Consider the following 15,369-nt stretch of genomic DNA (forward strand, 5'->3'; position numbering starts at 1 on the left):
ATGACATTTTCACCACTAAAATGTTGTTTTAACCCCAGATTTGTAATTTTCACAAGGAGAATAGGTAAAATCGGCCCCATAATGTATTACCCAATTTCTCCTGAATGTGGCAATACCCCACATATGACTGTACAGTACTGTTTGGACACACCACAGGGCCCGGGAGGGAAGGAGCGCCATTTTATTTTTGGCGCTGAGATTTTCCTACAATAGTTTGCGGACTCCCTTTGCGGAGCCCCTAAGTGTCAGAAAAGTAGAAACCCCCTCAAGTGACCACATATTGGAAATTAAACCTCTCTATGGGTGTAGTGACGATTTAGTCTCTGTAAAACACCCATGGTGTCAAATGCACTTTTGTGCACACCTAAAATAGACGCGTAAAAGGATGGACACCATTGGACCACAGGCTATACAAGAGTTCAAAGTGACTCCCTCTGCCTCATTACAGTAATTCTGTTAGGAATTTTGTCTGAATCACAGTTAGAATAGGAGGCTATATGTACCTCCAATATATACTGACATATATTCCTGATTGTGTTCTCCTCCCATCAGCCCCAGGGTGTTTTTTATTAATGTCAGATCCTACCTGCCCATATATTTGTAGACCTTTAGTTAAGGAGCGAAATGAAATAGGATAGGGTCCCATCAAAGCAGAGGCAGACATATCATTGGTGAAGAATGTGCGGCTGCACAGGGGCCCAAGAGGTTAGGGGGCCCATTTCTACCTCCAAAGCAGATGGAATTATGCATTTTGATGAGCTCTTGGGCTGCAAAGGGCCCATATATAGTTCTTGCACAGTGTCCCATTTCTGTGTGTCTGCCAGTGCGTCAAACAAAGGTTAACTTGCCGTGGTCGATGGGCACACATGAATTGGCCAATTTGTGTGTTAAGTACCTTCATTTTTCTAAAGTATATTCTATATAGCATTTATGCATTTTAAATTTCATGTATTCTACATTTGCATATATCTTAGCACTTATAGAGTGCTGCTGTATTATTTTGTGTAACGCCCATACTGGCATCCCCACGCGGTCCTTCCCCCATCCCCCGGCAGGGATGTCAGTTCTCTCACCTGCCCGGCCATCCTGCGGTGGCTGCTCCGTCCTCGGTTCATGCCAGTAGAGTTTGATCGTGGCCACACCCATAGGCCATCATGCCCTGACCCAGAAGTGCCTCTCAGTCCAGCTGAGAGGTTTCTGGTACTTAAGGCACCTTCCCCTTTAGGTAGATGCCTGGGCAATGAGTTCCTAACGTTGCTAGTTCTCAGGTTCTAATGTGCTGTTGTCGTCATTGTGCTGTGTTCTGCTGTTGATTCTGCTACCACGATATCTGTTGCTGCAAGAATCCATGCTGGCCACCTACCATGGAACCTGCTACCATAAGTATCCTCATCGGCCTCTGCTACCACATTCATCCATACATCCCGGCCAAATTCATGACACCGGCAGCTGCTGCTGATTCTGTCTTAAGATATGGTCTGTGCCCATACTCCTGGGGCCAGCCAGCCATCGCAGTATCAGTCTTCCTAAGTGGCACCCGGTCTCACACCTGTAGCGCAATAGAGGCTCTGGGGAAAACCAGGTGTTGTTCCGTACTCCAGCCCCTCTGGGTTTTCTGTGTGTTGTGGCCCAGTGGGTCCGCTAATCCATTGCTTGCCTTGCAAGCATAACATTTTGCTTATGTTTCATATAGTTATTTATTATTATAGCGCCATTTATTCCATGGCGGTTTACATGTGAAACGGTGTATACATAATTAAAGTGCAATTATCATGAACAATACAAGAAGGTACAGGAGAAGAGAGGACACTGCCCGCGAGGGCTCACAGTCTACAGAGTTATAGTAGCTGGCACCTGTTCACACTTGCTATGTTCTATCTGGAGATGCAGTTTTGTTTTGTTTTGGGTTTTTTTGCGTACATAATATATTACAAGTCATAAGTATTGCAATACATTTTACCTGTCAGTTCTGCACTGATAGGAGCATCTTAAACCATGCTCCTGGCATGGTCTAACAGGGCTGCCGTTAATGGCTGACTTGGAGGTCGTCGTGACGATCTCAAGTTGCCATGGAAATGATCACAACCCCGTGATCATGTCATTGGGGTCTCAATCAGGTGGGAGAAGGAGCACACACACTCTCCCAGCCTCCTAAATGCTGTGATCGCTATTCATTGCAGCATTTAGGGGGATAAACAGAGAGGGCGGCGCGGGCACCATCCCTGGCTGTGACAGGCACACCAAGCTCCCAGTGGCGATCGTGCAGGCACCGTCACTGTGCCCTCATGATCACCAAAACGTATATTTACGTCATTTTGTGGAGCCCGTCCCCAATCATGATGTAAACGTACGTCAAATGTCGGAAAGAGGTTAAAAGTCAATAAGCGCCATTCTGTGATGAATCTGTGAAATTGTACAATTTAATTTTTCTGCATTTTTAGCAGAATTACACACGTCACAACTGTGATTCCACATGCAAACAGTGAGTATTTGGTCATTATTTTATCTCAGTATTTGTAAGCCAAAAGCAGGAGTAGATAGAAAATGTAGAAGTGGTGCCCATGTTTCTATTATACTTTTCCTCTGATTGTTAAACTCCAGATTCTGGCTATAAATACTGAAGTAAAAAACTCACCAAATAATCAAGGTGTGCACGTGGTTCTAAAATATAGAGGAATAATTACTGCAGCACATGTAGCCCACTAAGGTAAGTATAAACCAGCACCCTAATCTCCCCAGTCCTTAACATGTGCCGCCACTGACATATTCTCCTAGTGAATCCCATTAGTGTTCACAGTATAACACAGGGGTCTCAAACTCGGCTGGGTGTATGGGCCGCACAGAGGAGAAAAAATAATTTGGGGGGCCGCATTCTTTTGAAGGACAAAGTGACATTTTTATTGGTACCATATATATTTTTTTACACACCTTTTTGGATCACTGATTTTGAACATTTTCAACTAGTTTATTATAACAAATGTGCACATTCTTTGTTTAAATATAAAAAAATAATAATTTTGATGGTAAAAAAAAATGTCATGCCTTATTTCTTTATCGTTACTTTGGGAGACCCAGACCATGGGTGTTTAGCTTCTGCCTCCGGAGGACACACAAAGTACTACACTTAAAAGTGTAGCTCCTCCCTCTGAGCTTATACACCCCCTGGTAGCCAGTCCTAGCCAGTCACCAAGGTCATGGCGACAGTGATTGCGGTCCTGCACCTCCAGGGGTTAGCAGTGCTTCCTTATCTGGACGACCTTCTGGTCAAGGGTACATCCAGACTGTCAGTGGAGTGTTTCGCTCACTCTCGCCACCCTAGCCCAATTCGGGTGGATTGTCAATCTTCCCAAATCCACTCTGACTCCGACCCAGAGTCTCACGTACCTAGGGATCAAAATGGCCTTCATGGTCGAATCAGTGCCGAGAAGCCAGCATTAAAAAAAGGCAATTAAAAAACCGTGTGGCATTTGCCAAGTCCCACAGCCTGCTAAACAGATGGACGCTGGAAAAGTGTCAGAAGGTGGATTTCTCTGATGAATCTTCAGTTGAATTACACCACAGCCGCTGCAAATACTGCAGGAGACCTACTGGAGCCCGTATGGATTCAGAAAACAGTTACGTTTGGTGGTGGAAAGATCATTGTCTGGGGTTACATTCAGTATGGGTGTGTGGGAAACATTTTCAAGGTGGAAGGCAATATCAGTAGCCTAAAATATCAAGAAGTATTAGCTACCTCTTACGTTCCCAATCATAAAAGGGGTCAAATTCTTCAGCAGGATGGTGCTTCATCTCATACATCCATCTATACAACAAAGTTCCTCCTGGCAAAAAAGATCAAGGTGCTCAAGGACTGGCCAGCCCACTCACCAGACATGAACATCATTGAGCATGTTTGGTATAGGATGAAAGAGGAAGCTTGGAAGACAAAACCAAAGAATCTAGATGAACTCTGGGAGGCATGTAAGACTGCATACTTTGCTATTCCTGATGACTTCATCAATAAACTGTATAAATCATTGTTGAACCGCATGGATGCAGTCCTTCAAGCTCATGGAAGTCACACAAAATATTAAATATGGCTCTAATAGCACCACAACTTCATTCACCAATGTAATGAAACATATCTTTATATTAGAAGTTAATTATTTGTTTGAATTTCACATTACTTTCTGTGGGTGACAAAACTTTGTCTTGCCAAAATCTGACCTTTCTGTGTTCATTAAATGATCAATATTTCAGCTTTGCAGAAACTTTATTTTCATAACCTAAACCAAATTTGGGAGGGTTTCAGCTTTCAAAAGAGTAATTTATGAAACCAATGGATGAATTTAAAGTCAGGTTATAAGCTTTTATTTACATAACATGGAAAAGCGATAGAACTTCTTTCAGAGACTGTACGTAGTTTATTGTTCATAGGATCCCTATAGCAGTAATGCTTTACCATTTTTCATGTTTATATTTTTATAGATGTTAGTGTGCAGCTTATTATCTGTATTACAACAATTTAGACTGGTCCATTTTTGGGGTTTTGAATGAAATTATGCCCAATTTTAGTTTTTTTTCGTGTTGTTCCAATACACATAAAGGAAATAAAATGTGTGTAACTGTAATAATTTTCTGGGAGAAGTGCTTCATGCTCTGTAACAATTTCAAGGGTGCAAACACTTTCGGCCAGGACTGTGTAGGTATTAGTTCATTTTGCTGTGCGTATAAGCTCTCTACTTAAAGCTTAGGATACTAATGTAAGTTTTGCTCAAAACTTAAAAAGTAGCAAAATAAAACCGCATAAGAGACTACACCTATCCTATGTGTCCTTCGAGCACCATCCTTGGAGCCGTCACAAATCCTCTGTAGCTCACATTTTCCATCTATTCGCCTTAGGAACCATTTCAGCCAAAATCTAAAGTAATTGCTGTAGAAATATTGCCAGATATAGAGAAGCATCCTAAAAGAGAAAGAAATAATTAATGTTTGCAAACACATGTTCAGATACAGAACTATGACTGGGGAAATACAGCCAATAATTACACAATAAGACGGTATAACAAAGAGCATAATTGTAAAATATTTGAATCAGCTTACATAGGAACTAAGGGGTTAAGTAACCAGTGGCACTCCAGGTGTTGTGAAACTACCAACATGCCCCTTAGCTGTCTGCCTGTGGCTGCCAGGGAATGCATGGTGGTGGTTACACAATAGCTGGAGTGCTGAAGCTTGCTGACAACAGGGATTATTTACGGCACCCACTGCAGGGTTTATTTCCCAGTGCCTTTAACCTAGGTCCCCTGCTCCTGGTTTTAGGGGTACTTTGCACGCTGCGGCATCGCTAGCCGATGATAGCGATGTCCAGCACGATAACACCCGCCCCCGTCGCAGATGCCATATCTTGTGATAGCTGCCGTAGTGAACATTATCGCTACGGCAGCTTCACATGCACTTACCTGCCCTGCGACGTCGCTGTGACTGACGAAGAATCCCTGCTTCAAGGGGGAGGTGCGTTCGGCGTCACTAATCGGCCGGCCAATAGAAGCGGAGGGGCGGAGATGAGCGGGATGTAAATATCCCGCCCACCTCCTTCCTTCCGCATAGCCGGTGGACGCAGGTAAGGAGATGTTTGTCGCTCCTGCGGGTTTACACACAGCGATGTGTGGAGCTGAAGGAGCGAAAAACAGCATCGTACCTGCGGACGCACCGACATTGTGAAAAGGACCGGCGTGACACAGATCAGCGATTTTTGACTGTTTCACGCTCGTTCATCTTCTCTCCTAGGCTTTACACGTTGCGACGTCGTTACCGGCGCCGGATGTGCGTCACTTACGATTTGACCCCGACGATATCGCAATAGCGATGTCGCAACGTGCAATGTACCCCTTAGGCTATGTGCCCACAGGAGATTAAACTTGCAGGTTTATCTGTGGAAAATCCGAGGATTTTCTGGATTTCCAGATAAATCCGCAGGTTTCAGCATGTACAGACACTCCCCATGTTATCCTGTGGGACATGTGGAGTGCTGTGTCCATGCTGCGGTATGTACGGCTGCGGAATATGCTGTGGATGTCCCGCAGCCGCACATAACTGCATGTCAATTATTCCTGTGGAATTACCTGCGGACATACAGGCCCTCCACTATGGAGATAGAGGCCGGGACTTCTGCAGGTAAGCCGCACGACTGCCCGCAGGTTTACCGCAGATATTTCGCTGTACTACCGCAGCTAAAAATAGCTGCGGATTCCAGCTGCAGGAAACCTGCGGATATATCCGCAGGTACAAACTCCCGTGAGCACATAGCCTTATACTCGCCAATCATCTTCACCTTTTACTGATGCCATCTTGTGACTGCAACTTCTGACTAATCGGAAGTTAGCAGTTACGGGACAAGTGCTCAATACAAGTCTATGAGAGCCAGAACAAGGCTCTAATAGACTTATATACCTACGGTGCACTCCCTGAAACACTGGAGCAGCCAGGTCACAACTTTAGGGGGACTGACAGGAGCGCCACTGAAAACAGATGAAGACGCCGGAGGGCGAGTATAGAACAGGGGACGTCTCAAGATTAGAAGCACCACTGCAGCAGTAAAATAAAAAATAACGCTAGAGTGGTGCTTTAGCAATTCTTATAAGGGAAAGAATTACTGTTCAAACCAAGAACAGGTGCTCCGTGCATCATGATGGGCCAAATAAATACACCTTCCCACCTGCTTGATTTTCATCTGTCCCCACCGTTCTTTGGCTCTATGAAGTCTGAGCTGTCAATCAAAGAAGGAGGGGGAAAGAGGGGAAAACAAGCAGGTGGGAAGGTGCACTTAGATGACTGTCCTTGCCAAGAAGCACCGAGCGCCTGTACATGCCCCTTTAGGACATAAAGGGGTTTTCCTATCGCAGAGATCCTATCCCAATATGTAGCTGGTGTAATAAGAAGAATATTAGCAAATACCTCCAATTGGAAATGTAGTATAGTTCTTCTGATAAGCTGTCACCTCATGTGCAGGCATGGCAAGAGCTTTGGTATCCATGGTTACGAGCACTACCAACTAACTGTCCCTATATGACGGGCCGTAATCTTGGCTACCAAAGCTACTGCAATGCCTGCACATGAGGTAAATAACAGCTTTTCACATTTTTAATTGGAGGAATTTGCAAATATTCTTTTAATTACACCTAGAACATATTGGGATAGGTTCTTAGAGATGGGAATACCCCTTAATATGTGATAGGGGCTGCTCCTCACTCTGGACCTAGCCTGATCATACAATACATGAATGGCCGCCATGTTACACTATGTAATCTGCAGCAGCCACACTCTGAAAGCTATGTGCACAGTCAGAAGCATGTAGTAAGGTCACCGGCAGTGCCAGACATTCCTTACAGTCGTTTATATTCCTCTACAACAAGAGCGGCGCCTGTCGCATGTACCATGTGTGGTCTGTTGTGTATCGTGTAGCGGCGTCTCTGCCCCGTGCTGTGTAGCGGCGTCTCTGCCCCGTGCTGTGTAGCGGCGTCTCTGCCCCGTGCTGTGTTGCGGCGTCTCTGCCCCGTGCTGTGTTGCGGCGTCTCTGCCCCGTGCTGTGTTGCGGCGTCTCTGCCCCGTGCTGTGTTGCGGCGTCTCTGCCCCGTGCTGTGTTGCGGCGTCTCTGCCCCGTGCTGTGTAGCGGCGTCTCTGCCCCGTGCTGTGTAGCGGCGTCTCTGCCCCGTGCTGTGTAGCGGCGTCTCTGCCCCGTGCTGTGTAGCGGCGTCTCTGCCCCGTGCTGTGTTGCGGCGTGTCTGCCCCGTGCTGTGTTGCGGCGTGTCTGCCCCGTGCTGTGTTGCGGCGTGTCTGCCCCGTGCTGTGTTGCGGCGTGTCTGCCCCGTGCTGTGTAGCGGCGTGTCTGCCCCGTGCTGTGTAGCGGCGTGTCTGCCCCGTGCTGTGTAGCGGCGTGTCTGCCCCGTGCTGTGTAGCGGCGTGTCTGCCCCGTGCTGTGTAGCGGCGTGTCTGCCCCGTGCTGTGTTGCGGCGTGTCTGCCCCGTGCTGTGTTGCGGCGTGTCTGCCCCGTGCTGTGTTGCGGCGTGTCTGCCCCGTGCTGTGTTGCGGCGTGTCTGCCCCGTGCTGTGTTGCGGCGTGTCTGCCCCGTGCTGTGTAGGGGCGTGTCTGCCCCGTGCTGTGTAGGGGCGTGTCTGCCCCGTGCTGTGTAGCGGCGTGTCTGCCCCGTGCTGTGTAGCGGCGTGTCTGCCCCGTGCTGTGTAGCGGCGTGTCTGCCCCGTGCTGTGTAGCGGCGTGTCTGCCCCGTGCTGTGTAGCGGCGTGTCTGCCCCGTGCTGTGTAGCGGCGTGTCTGCCCCGTGCTGTGTAGCGGCGTGTCTGCCCCGTGCTGTGTAGCGGCGTGTCTGCCCCGTGCTGTGTAGCGGTGTGTCTGCCCCGTACTGTGTAGTAGTGTCTGCCCCGTACTGTGTAGCGGCGTCTCTGCCCCGTACTGTGTAGCAGTGTGTCTGCCCCGTACTGTGTAGTAGTGTCTGCCCCGTACTGTGTAGTAGTGTCTGCCCCGTACTGTGTAGTAGTGTCTGCCCCGTACTGTGTAGCAGTGTGTCTGCCCCGTACTATGTAGCAGTGTCTGCCCCGTACTGTGTAGCAGTGTCTGCCCCGTACTGTGTAGCAGCGTGTCTGCCCCGTACTGTGTAGCAGCGTGTCTGCCCCGTACTGTGTAGCAGCGTGTCTGCCCCGTACTGTGTAGCAGCGTGTCTGCCCCGTACTGTGTAGCAGCGTGTCTGCCCCGTACTGTGTAGCAGTGTGTCTACCCCGTACTGTGTAGCAGTGTGTCTGCCCCGTACTGTGTAGCGGTGTGTCTGCCCCGTACTGTGTAGCGGTGTGTCTGCCCTGTACTGTGTAGTAGTGTCTGCCCCGTACTGTGTAGCGGCGTCTCTGCCCCGTACTGTGTAGCAGTGTGTCTGCCCCGTACTATGTAGCAGTGTCTGCCCCGTACTGTGTAGCAGTGTCTGCCCCGTACTGTGTAGCGGTGTGTCTGCCCTGTACTGTGTAGTAGTGTCTGCCCCGTACTGTGTAGCAGTGTGTCTGCCCCGTACTGTGTAGCAGTGTGTCTGCCCCGTACTGTGTAGCAGTGTGTCTGCCCCGTACTGTGTAGCAGTGTGTCTGCCCCGTACTGTGTAGCGGTGTGTCTGCCCCGTACTGTGTAGCGGTGTGTCTGCCCTGTACTGTGTAGTAGTGTCTGCCCCGTACTGTGTAGCGGCGTCTCTGCCCCGTACTGTGTAGCAGTGTGTCTGCCCCGTACTATGTAGCAGTGTCTGCCCCGTACTGTGTAGCAGTGTGTCTGCCCCGTACTGTGTAGCAGTGTGTCTGCCCCGTACTGTGTAGCAGTGTGTCTGCCCTGTACTGTGTAGCAGTGTCTGCCCCGTACTGTGTAGCAGTGTCTGCCCCGTACTGTGTAGCAGTGTGTCTGCCCCGTACTGTGTAGCAGTGTGTCTGCCCTGTACTGTGTAGCAGTGTGTCTGCCCCGTACTGTGTAGCAGTGTCTGCCCCGTACTGTGTAGCAGTGTCTGCCCCGTACTGTGTAGCAGTGTGTCTGCCCCGTACTGTGTAGCAGTGTGTCTGCCCCGTACTGTGTAGCAGTGTGTCTGCCATGCAGCAGGTTATCTGCCCTCTACCGTATTTCTTCATGTGGCCGCCAATTTTTACCACCAAAGGGGGCAGATAAAGGGAGAGCTCTCAAACCCTCACCTGGTAGAGGCGCAGACCCCCGCGTTGGTCGCAGCACAGCACGTATAGGAACCGATGAGTATCGTTACACACGAAAGCTGTCAGTCCACGTCACAGCATGAACGCGCTGTTACACTAGAGGTGAATCCAGGAGGAGCCATGTTGTTGGCGCCGCTTGTATAGAACCCAGAGGAGCGCTGCCTCCGCTATCATGGCCGCTGTTGGAGACCGATCGTCATCCTATCACGCGGCCTCTAGTGTTATGACGCAGTGAGTAAAGCGACGAGAATCCCGTCTCTATGGAAACCCGCGGATTCAGACGTTAGTGGAGAGAATTTATTGCATGCGTCTTCAAACTGTCTGAAACCACATTTCCCAATACGCCCACATAGTGCACAGCATGCTGGGATTTGTAGTTTTGAGGCCACAGCTGAGTACTGCCTGTTCTGTGACCCCCTACCACAGTCCACATGTCCTGTGTGCCCTGCAGCGCCCCCTACAGCAGAGTGAGATGCTGCCTCCCCTGGCGCTATAGTCACTGGTGCAGTTTCCATTGCAGCCTGTGGGACACAGAGCTGGGGGACCCTATTAACCCCCTCACCCCCAGCCTGTTTCATGACCAGGCCACTTTTGATTCTAGATTCCATTTCCCACATGTCTACTTTATATCATCAGCATTTATTATTTAAAAAAAAAAAAAACTAAGCATTTTTTGTTAGGCAGTCAGAAGGGCTCGGCTATGTTCCCACGGTCAGTGTTACTCGTGTTCTGGACGCAGCGTATTTTCACTGCGTTTTACAGTGAAAGAAAAGTGGATGGAATTAATGGAAAATTCATGCTCTGAAGAGAAGGAGCGCCATAGTGGGAATTGTGTGCAGGTGCCATGTCACATTGGCACAGCCCCTGAGGTGCCAGAGCAGCAGGACCCCCATAAGTGACCCCATTTTACAAACTGTACCCCTCAATGAATTCATCTAGCTGTAAAGTGAGCATAGTGACACCACAGGTTTGTCACAAAATGTTATACTATTGGGTGTTGAAGAAAAAATAATGACATTTTCACCACTAAAATGTTGTTTTAACCCCAGATTTGTAATTTTCACAAGGAGAATAGGTAAAATCGGCCCCATAATGTATTACCCAATTTCTCCTGAATGTGGCAATACCCCACATATGACTGTACAGTACTGTTTGGACACACCACAGGGCTCGGGAGGGAAGGAGCGCCATTTTATTTTTGGCGCTGAGATTTTCCTACAATAGTTTGCGGACTCCCTTTGTGGAGCCCCTAAGTGACAGAAAAGTAGAAACCCCCTCAAGTGACCACATATTGGAAATTAAACCTCTCTACGGGTGTAGTGACGATTTAGTCTCTGGAAAACACCCATGGTGTCAAATGCACTTTTGTGCACACCTAAAATAGATGCGTAAAAGGATGGACACCATTGGACCACAGGCTATACAAGAGTTCAAAGTGACTCCCTCTGCCTCATTACAGTAAATATTCTGTTAGGAATTTTGTCTGAATCACAGTTAGAATAGGAGGCTATATGTACCTCCAATATATACTGACATATATTCCTGACTGTGTTCTCCTCCCATCAGCCCCAGGGTGTTTTTTATTAATGTCAGATCCTACCTGCCCATATATTTGTAGACCTTTAGTTAAGGAGCGAAATGAAATAGGATAGGGTACCATCAAAGCAGAGGCAGACATATCATTGGTGAAGAATGTGCGGCTGCACAGGGGCCTAAGAGGTTAGGGGGCCCATTTCTACCTCCAAAGCAGATGGAATTATGCATTTTGATGAGCTCTTGGGCTGCAAAGGGCCCATATATAGTTCTTGCACAGTGTCCCATTTCTGTCTGTGTCTGCCAGTACGTCAAAGAAAGGTTAACTTGCCGTGGTTGATGGGCACACATGAATTGGCCAATTTGTGTGTCAAGTACCTTCATTTTTCTAAAGTATATTCTATATAGCATTTATGCATTTTAAATTTCATGTATTCTACATTTGCATATATCTTAGCACTTATAGAGTGCTGCTGTATTATTTTGTGTAACGCCCATACTGGCATCCCCACGCTGTCCTTCCCCCATCCCCCGGCAGGGATGTCAGTTCTCTCACCTGCCCGGCCATCCTGCGGTGGCTGCTCCGTCCTCGGTTCATGCCAGTAGAGTTTGATCGTGGCCACACCCATAGGCCATCACGCCCTGACCCAGAAGTGCCTCTCAGTCCAGCTGAGAGGTTTCTGGTACTTAAGGCACCTTCTCCTTTAGGTAGATGCCTGGGCAATGAGTTCCTAACGTTGCTAGTTCTCAGGTTCTAATGTGCTGTTGTCGTCATTGTGCTGTGTTCTGCTGTTGATTCTGCTACCACGATATCTGTTGCTGCAAGAATCCACGCTGGCCACCTACCATGGAACCTGCTACCATAAGTATCCTCATCGGCCTCTGCTACCACATTCATCCATACATCCCGGCCAAATTCATGACACCGGCAGCTGCTGCTGATTCTGTCTTAAGATATGGTCTGTGCCCATACTCCTGGGGCCAGCCAGCCATCGCAGTATCAGTCTTCCTAAGTGGCACCCGGTCTCACACCTGTAGCGCAATAGAAGCTCTGGGGAAAACCAGGTGTTGTTCCGTACTCCAGCCCCTCTGGGTTTTCTGTGTGTTGTGGCCCAGTGGGTCCGCTAATCCATTGCTTGCCTTGCAAGCATAACATTTTCCTTATGTTTCATATAGTTATTTATTATTATAGCGCCATTTTTTCCATGGCGGTTTACATGTGAAACGGTGTATACATAATTAAAGTGCAATTATCATGAACAATACAAGAATGTACAGGAGAAGAGAGGACACTGCCCGCGAGGGCTCACAGTCTACAGAGTTATAGTAGCTGGCACGTGTTCACACTTGCTATGTTCTATCTGGAGATGCAGTTTTGTTTTGTTTTGGGTTTTTTTGCGTACATAATATATTACAAGTCATAAGTATTGCAATACATTTTACCTGTCAGTTCTGCACTGATAGGAGCATCTTAAACCATGCTCCTGGCATGGTCTAACAGGGCTGCCGTTAATGGCTGACTTGGAGGTCGTCGTGACGATCTCAAGTTGCCATGGAAATGATCACAACCCCGTGATCATGTCATTGGGGTCTCAATCAGGTGGGAGAAGGAGCACACACACTCTCCCAGCCTCCTAAATGCTGTGATCGCTATTCATTGCAGCATTTAGGGGAATAAACAGAGAGGGCGGCGCGGGCACCATCCCTGGCTGTGACAGGCACACCAAGCTCCCAGTGGCGATCGTGCAGGCACCGTCACTGTGCCCGCATGATCACCAAAACGTATATTTACGTCATTTTGTGGAGCCCGTCCCCAATCATGAAATAAACGTACGTCAAATGTCGGAAAGGGGTTAAAAGTCAATAAGCGCCATTCTGTGATGAATCTGTGAAATTGTACAATTTAATTTTTCTGCATTTTTAGCAGAATTACACACGTCACAACTGTGATTCCACATGCAAACAGTGAGTATTTGGTCATTATTTTATCTCAGTATTTGTAAGCCAAAAGCAGGAGTAGATAAAAAATGTAGAAGTGGTGCCCATGTTTCTATTATACTTTTCCTCTGATTGTTAAACTCCAGATTCTGGCTATAAATACTGAAGTAAAAAACTCACCAAATAATCAAGGTGTGCACGTGGTTCTAAAATATAGAGGAATAATTACTGCAGCACATGTAGCCCACTAAGGTAAGTATAAACCAGCACCCTAATCTCCCCAGTTCTTAACATGTGCCGCCACTGACATATTCTCCTAGTGAATCCCATTAGTGTTCACAGTATAACACAGGGGTCTCAAACTCGGCTGGGTGTATGGGCCGCACAGAGGAGAAAAAATAATTTGGGGGGCCGCATTCTTTGCAGGACAAAGTGACTTTTTATTGGTACCATATATATTTTTTTACACACCTTATTGGATCACTGATTTTGAACATTTTCCACTAGTTTATTATAACAAATGTGCACATTCTTTGTTTAAATATAAAAAAAAATAATAATTTTGATGGTAAAAAAAAATGTCATGCCTTATTTCTTTATCGTTCCTTTGGGAGACCCAGACCTTGGGTGTTTAGCTTCTGCCTCCGGAGGACACACAAAGTACTACACTTAAAAGTGTAGCTCCTCCCTCTGAGCTTATACACCCCCTGGTAGCCAGTCCTAGCCAGTCACCAAGGTCATGGCGGCAGTGATTGCGGTCCTGCACCTCCAGGGGTTAGCAGTGCTTCCTTATCTGGACGACCTTCTGGTCAAGGGTACATCCAGCGCAGACTGTCAGCGGAGTGTTTCGCTCACTCTCGCCACCCTAGCCCAATTCGGGTGGATTGTCAATCTTCCCAAATCCACTCTGACTCCGACCCAGAGTCTCACGTACCTAGGGATGCAGTTTGAGACTTTGCCGGCACTTGTGAAGTTGCCCTTAGACAAACAGCTGCCACTCCGGTTGGCGGTGCGCTCTCTCTTGAGGCCCCGCCGTTATACCCTCAGGCGTCTGATGCAGGTGCTGGGTCAAATGGTGGCCTCCATGGAGGCGGTTCCCTTTGCCCAGTTCCATCTGCGTCCTCTGCAGCTGGACATTCTATGCTGTTGGGACAAGCGGCCTTCCTCCTTACAGAGGTTAGTGGCTCTGTCGCCACGGACCAGGAGCTCTCTTAAGTGGTGGCTTCGACCCCTCTCCCTGTCCCAAGGGCGCTCCTTCCTGACTCCGTCCTGGGTGATTCTCACCACGGATGCCAGCCTATCCGGCTGGGGAGCGGTACATCTCCACCACAGAGCACAGGGCACTTGGACTCCGTCCGAGTCAGCCCTTTCAATCAATGTGCTGGAAACCAGAGCTGTGCTTCTAGCTCTCCTAGCCTTTCACCACCTGTTGGCGGGCAGGCACATTCGAGTCCAGTCAGACAACGTGACAGCGGTTGCCTACATCAATCACCAATGCGGGACACGCAGCCGCCTGGCAATGTTGGAGGTCCAACGCATTCTTCAATGGGCGGAGGACTCCAAGTCCACCATATCCGCAGTCCACATCCCTGGCATAGAAAACTGGGAGGCAGATTATCTCAGCCGTCAATCTGTGGACGGTGGCGAGTGGTCCCTGCACCCGGCAGTGTTTCAGTCAATCTGCCGCAAGTGGGGCAATCCGGACGTGGACCTAATGGCATCCCGTCACAACAACAAGGTTCCGGTTTACGTGGCTCGCTCCCATGATCCTCAGGCCTTCGCCGCGGACGCTCTGGTTCAAGACTGGTCCCAGTTTCGTCTGTCCTACGTGTTCCCCCTCTAGCTCTCTTGCCCAGAGTCCTGCGCAAGATCAGAATGGAGGGCCGTCGAGTCATCCTCATTGCACCGGACTGGCCCAGGCGAGCTTGGTATCCGGACCTGCTCCAACTGTCCGTGGAGATGCCGTGGCATCTTCCGGACTGTCCAGACCTGCTCTCGCAAGGTCCGTTTTTCCGCCCGAATTCTGCGGCACTCAAATTGACGGCGTGGCTCTTGAGTCCTGGATTTTGACGGCTTCTGGTATTCCTCCTGAAGTCATCTCCACTATGACTCGGGCCCGTAAGTCTTCCTCCGTCAAGATCTATCACAGGACTTGGAAAATTTTCCTGTCCTGG

General features: G+C 48.5%; 1 long non-coding RNA gene across 1 annotated transcript in view; it reads right to left on the reverse strand.

Annotated features, from left to right (window-relative positions):
* Nucleotides 1-4,347: 4,347 nt before the first annotated feature.
* The window catches only part of LOC142291363 (uncharacterized), a 42,058-nt gene continuing 31,036 nt past the window's right edge, over nt 4,348-15,369 (reverse strand). Inside the window, exon 3 of the long non-coding RNA XR_012750463.1 lies at nt 4,348-4,945. This is a non-coding gene — a long non-coding RNA (uncharacterized LOC142291363). The remainder of the gene's footprint in view (nt 4,946-15,369) is intronic.

The sequence above is a fragment of the Anomaloglossus baeobatrachus genome, chromosome 1, assembly GCF_048569485.1.
Source record: "Anomaloglossus baeobatrachus isolate aAnoBae1 chromosome 1, aAnoBae1.hap1, whole genome shotgun sequence".
In the NCBI taxonomy this organism is placed as follows: domain Eukaryota; kingdom Metazoa; phylum Chordata; class Amphibia; order Anura; family Aromobatidae; genus Anomaloglossus; species Anomaloglossus baeobatrachus.